The following is a 5,889-nucleotide window of genomic DNA, read 5'->3' as shown; positions in this document are numbered from 1 at the left end:
TTTGCTAAATTTCAGGTTTGGTTACACAATCCAATGTGGTGTGAGACTGCTCTCTTTTGTGCCTAGTGTTGTGTCTCGTCTTTAGTGTTAAGAGACTGCTCATTTCACTGTGGCAGGGCCCCTGCTGTAAAGGTGGTGTCTGTTGGTACTGTGGCACAATACAGCCCAACAGAAAGTGAGCACAGGCATTCTGAGAATGCTATGCTGGACAAAGCATGCCTGTCATAGAACAACATACCCGCCTCTCGCCCCCCTCCAGCTCTCGCCATCCCCTGTCCACCCCAGGAATAGGTACGCTCTCAATCTAACAGACAGGCTGCTTCTGCAGTACAAGGCTGACCTTTCCTGTGCAATGAAGGAGTTTCTGACACTACTCCCTGTTCACACACACAGTGTGCTTGTTATACAGTAATTCAGGACCTACTTTCTGCAGAGTGATGCAAGAGGAAATTTCATACTGAACGGATGCAATAACTAAGCGTAATGAAATGGAAGATGCAACACCAGATTACGGCCAGAATAATCATCTCAGATTTGTTCTTCTTGTACACCAGAAGCAGGGTGTTTGAGACCTTATGACTGTGGAGTAGTGGGTAGAGTTCTGGCCTCCTACGTGGGATGTGGTGGGTTCACATCCTGAGTAAGACAAGCTGATTCCTACCCAACTTACTACAAAATTTGGAGTTTTCTGGTGAAATATCCATATGTAGGAATTAATGCAAATCTACGTTGCTTTGAATGAAAGCCAATTAAATTAAAAAATTATAAGGTTTGAAAATAATCTTCAGGCAAATATTTTCAGAACAATGTACTCCATGTCATAAATCAGAAATACACATTTCCATGACTAAGAGACACAATCTGAACATTAGAAATAATGCAGTTTAATAGCAATTTCTTACACACTTCCTTCCATTAAATTAAATAATCACAATATAATTACACAATTATGCTCATTAATACAGTTTTCCAGCCTCAGCTACACACTCCACACTCCCCATCTCCCAACAAACTGAAATATAGCTTGCGGTAAGTGAACTCAACTCTGACCCATAAAAGCACCAGCAATTTAAAACTGCCACACTAAATGAGCCAAGAATCTTCTTCCGTCTCTTCTGCCTGTAAAGTGGCCAACTTGGCCTGACTCAGAGCCAGAATAGCAATCTGTCTTCCCTCTTCCTACAGTTCTTTACTCCGAAGAGAAAAAGACAGTGTCACAGTGTCACCAGTGACAGTGGCCCAGCCCTCATGATCCTTCTGGTCCTTCTGGCTTTTGGGGTTTTAAGCAGGATGCTTGTGGTGGCCAAGAGTTCATGGCAATTTCACCTTCTGATTTTTCAATGTCAGCTCTCCCTACTCAAGCATTGGATTGTTCACCCACTAACAGAGAACACTGCTGGGCTCTGGACCAGCAGTGGACAGGTCTGATCCATGGAGGGCCGGTGTGTGTGCAGGGTTTAATTCCAGCTCAGCTCTTAAACTCATTAATGGCTTAATGGGACCAATTTAACAGCTTCTCCCAACTTTCAGGTGCAACCCAATTGTTATTATCAGCATTTTTAATAATATTTCTGATCTTAAGTGATAATTATATAAATAAATAGAATAATTGTAATATATACCCTCATTTGTAACCATATAGTGATAAAATAAATCCACGTGAAATTTTTACTTCCAGTACTAATAAATGATCCATCCACTTTCTAACTACGTCTTCCAATACAGGGTCACAGTAGAGCCAGAGCCTATCCCAGCAAGCAATGGCTGCAAAGCAGGGAACACGCTGGACCGGACACTAATCCTTCACAGGGGACACACACACAGAAAGAGACATGCACACAGTCACACCAGAAGCCAATTAACCTACCAGCATGTGTTTGGATTGTGGGAGGAAACCCATAGAAACACAGGGAGAATATAGCACTCTAGGTCAGCGATTGACCCTAGGACCCCCATACTGTGAGAAAGCAATGCTAACCGCTGCACCAGCATGTCACAGTACTAGCAGTAGTCTTTAAAAAATAATAGCTAGAGCTTTATAACAAAAGCATTTTTAAAACAACCTCTTTATTACTTTATAAATAATTGTTAGAGTTTATGAATCTCAAACAAATAGAGCAGGTTTTCAGTTGTGACCATCTCCAATTCCAGAGTAAAGTCACTCATATTCCCCCGCTGTTCTCCTTCAGTGGTGGCCTCGGCAGCTGATGAGCCCAGGCCCGGGGAGCATTATGTATTCATGGAAAGCTGCCAAGCATGAAATGTGCGCGGCTGTAGAAATCCAGCACGGTCCGAGACCGGGAAGGTACTGTAGGTAAAACAAGCCGCGCTCGATAATGCCCATTAATCAGCCCTGGCTTGCAAAGTGCTGGCTGCGCACCCTGTTTCTGCTCATCAGCACCCGCTGCATTGAGAGTCAGATGAGCTGCCTGCAGAAGCGCTTGTGGATTTTTGATGAAGGGGAGCGGGAGGTTGAGGCCCCTTGCTTTTCAAGATGATTTTCTTGAAGGGCTGCCTACAGCTCCGGGGGGGGTAGGAGGTGAGAAATGCCTGCAGAGATTACCTGCAGAGGCCTGTCCACAGAACGCCACAGTTGCTCGCACCTGCAGAAAGCTCCACAGCTGAAACGTTGTGTTTCCTTTCTTCTCTTTTCAGCATGGAATAAACCTTTAACTTGTTCCTTCACAGAAGGCCACTTCCTGCAGTGCAGGATGAGCTCCAAACCTGGGAGGTTACACGGTCCCCTCTCGACTAAGAGCCAGAGTTCCCCTTGGCTCTTTTCCTCGTTTGGAAACAAAGACCGCAAGTTTGAGAGATGAGCTTGTTACCATTTGAATTAAGTGGTGAGCGAGCAGCACCACAATTAAGAGTGGTCTGAGGGAGCCGTGGTTCGTAGGAGTAATTGTTAGCTCAGCTCAGGCTAACTAATTTCTGTCCTCATTCTCATGCATCACAGTAAAGGAAACTGCTTTGCAAGAGCAGCTGTTTTGTTCCGGCAGAGAATTTGGAATAACAAATAGTCCAGGCGCCACATTGTTTACAGTAAAAATTGGGAGGGGATTCCACAGAATCAAAATCAGCCCCTCAGGATGGACTCCCTGAAACAATTTCGTTAAATGTTATTGGGACGTTTAACTTAAGAACCACGTCAAACCCTGTTAACCTCCAAACCAAATATTATAAGGCGCTGAAGATAAAGTTCGAAGTTAGATAAAGCTAAGCCCTGCAAGTTGGATCCACAGAATTCTGAGCTCAAGGCCCAATTACAAGAATGTGATCAGTTTAAACAAAGCCTGAATTTAGCAAATTCTCAATGTGCTAAAAGAGCCCCTACTGGTGATGGTTTTGTGCTGATTTTTCAAGGGCATTCAACACTTCCACACCACAGAGCTAGCTTTCTGGGCTTCTGAACCTACAGCCCATTGGGGCTGTTTGGTCTCAGCACTCAGAGGCATAACTGTGATGCTGGTTCGAATCGAAAGTCCAAGAACATACCCTGCAAGTCATATATACGTGTGCAGACGTTGCCTGTTTAAGCAGTCCTAGTCTGTTTACCACTCTTTTCTGAAGCTAAGGATTGTACATGGTTTCATCCAGAATGAGATCTTGACCTAAGTCAATGAGCTCTTCCACTTTTTTATACAAAACAAGAAAAGAAATAGGATGTCCATTTGTCCTTGTGTGACACACCCACCCCCCACCCCCAATCTTCTCTATCATCTCTGATGACACCACACCAGTTCTCATTGGCATATCTGTCTCTGCAATGCAGTTTGGTATTCAAAGAGCTTACATTCTGCTCAGTTACCCTTCATGTTGATGGATGAAAGAAAAAGTCAGATCACTAATCTGTTTTCCTCTCTATTGGGTTAGGGTTTCCATGAATGCCAGCTTATGAACAAATTCTGTACTGCTGTATTAAGGCTATTCTCAAAAGACCCCCCTTTCAGGATTTACTGTACTGGGTATTCAAATAGGATTATTGAACAGCAGTGTCACTAACTTAGTGGGTTCTGATTTGGAAACAGACCAGGATTGTAAGACATATACTGTATCACTGGTACTGCCAAGCTGTTGACTTGCAACTAACATAATGCTTCATACATCAACCTCATTAACTAAGTAAAACTACAATCCATCCATTTTCTAAATACTTCTTCCAATTCAGAACTTGCTCTTCCAATCAGAGCAAGCAATGGACGCAAGACAGGGTACACCCTGGATGGGATGCCAGTCCTTTGCAGGGCAGACAGACACAATCATTAAAACACACCAGGGGCCATGTAATTTTCTCAGAAGCCAATTAACCTACCTGTACGTCTTGGGACTGTGGGAGGCGACCGGAGCACCTGCAGGAAACCCAAACAAGCATGGGATAGAACAACAAACTTCACACAGACAGCACCCTAGAGCCCCTGTGCCACCATGCCAATACATTATAGATGAATGTCATTATTGAACTACAACTACAGAACAATGTTACAGACCATTTTTATTTATTACTATTATAATAAAAGTTGAAATGAAGCAAGATTATTAATATGGTAATCAACATCATTGCTGATTCAAGCAAATAATATATTAATTATACAGTACATTGCAATACATTATAGATGTAGTAATAATAGTATCACTGTAGTATCACTAAGTACAGAACCACAACTACAATGCAGGTAGGTCATCTCAGAACAGAATACTAAATACATACAATTTGCACTGCACGACAATAAGCTCCATTATCCTTCTTTATTGCATTAATATTAAACAAGAAGGAATGCTATTTTTAATTTCAGTTGCAACAACAGTATATTCAATCATGGACTATTATCATAACTGAATTAGATTTTCCATGTGATGTACTACTGTATAGATAAGAACACTATCAGTACTGATTTACAGCTACAATACAGGACATTATAGACCAGTATCTCTACTGAACTAAAACTAACTGCAGTACCAATACCATCAATTGTAAAGCAATATTATACAATCCAGTTTAGAACAGACATGTATCTCTTAGGGGTTGCAGCTACAGTACAGCAGATTACAGCTTTGTAGACAGGAGATAGAATGCAATAAATTGCGGACAACTGTCACTAAATCGCATTACACCTGTAGTTATTTTCCCATTGTGGTGCAATTCCAATATTCCTAAGGCAGTTTTCTGAGATATTGTAGAAGGTTGTTAAGTCTTAAATAGTTAGTTTACATGGCAAATAAAGACTTAAACAAGAGTACCCACATTGTCGCACGCAATGAATAACAGGACATTTGAACAGAATTAAATTAAACCCCAGACAATTGCAGAGGATGTAATTTATTCCTTTTAAATTGCAACTGCAACTTGTGTGCATGTCAGATTTGGAATACATTGCTTTGCAGAATAAAACACTGATAAGGAACCTTTGACATTTAATCTTCTGCGGTGGAAGACTGCAGACATTGTGAAATACTGCATCTCATAGGCATTAAATAAAACCGATCATTTATTATTGATATTGTTTTTTTTTAGCTTTGAGGGGAAAAAAAATGGATTCAATAAAACTTTGATCCAAGAAGCCTTTTGCAAACTGTGTCCTTTGTGTGATGACAAGGAGGTAACACAACAGCCAATGATGGATGGAGGTTTTTTTTAAGCTTTGCACACTTTTATCAAGCTATCAAACTGAAATGACAAAGAATACATCTTATTCTTGTGTTCAAAGGAGAAAAATCAGTACCAGACACAGAAGAACATAATGGAGTTGGATAATGTTTTTTTTACTGCTTGCTCGTTAACAGCAATCCGCTCTGCACTGCTGGTAGTATTGAACCCTTCCTGTACCTAACGCTGCACTTCAGGCAGACTTGCAGATCACAGATCTGACGAGTGGTCTGAAAAGCTATGTG

This window comes from Lepisosteus oculatus, chromosome 2 (assembly GCF_040954835.1).
Source record: "Lepisosteus oculatus isolate fLepOcu1 chromosome 2, fLepOcu1.hap2, whole genome shotgun sequence".
Classification (NCBI taxonomy): Eukaryota; Metazoa; Chordata; class Actinopteri; order Semionotiformes; family Lepisosteidae; genus Lepisosteus; species Lepisosteus oculatus.
The sequence above is the reverse complement of the archived record's forward strand: the minus strand, read 5'-3'. Positions refer to the sequence as shown.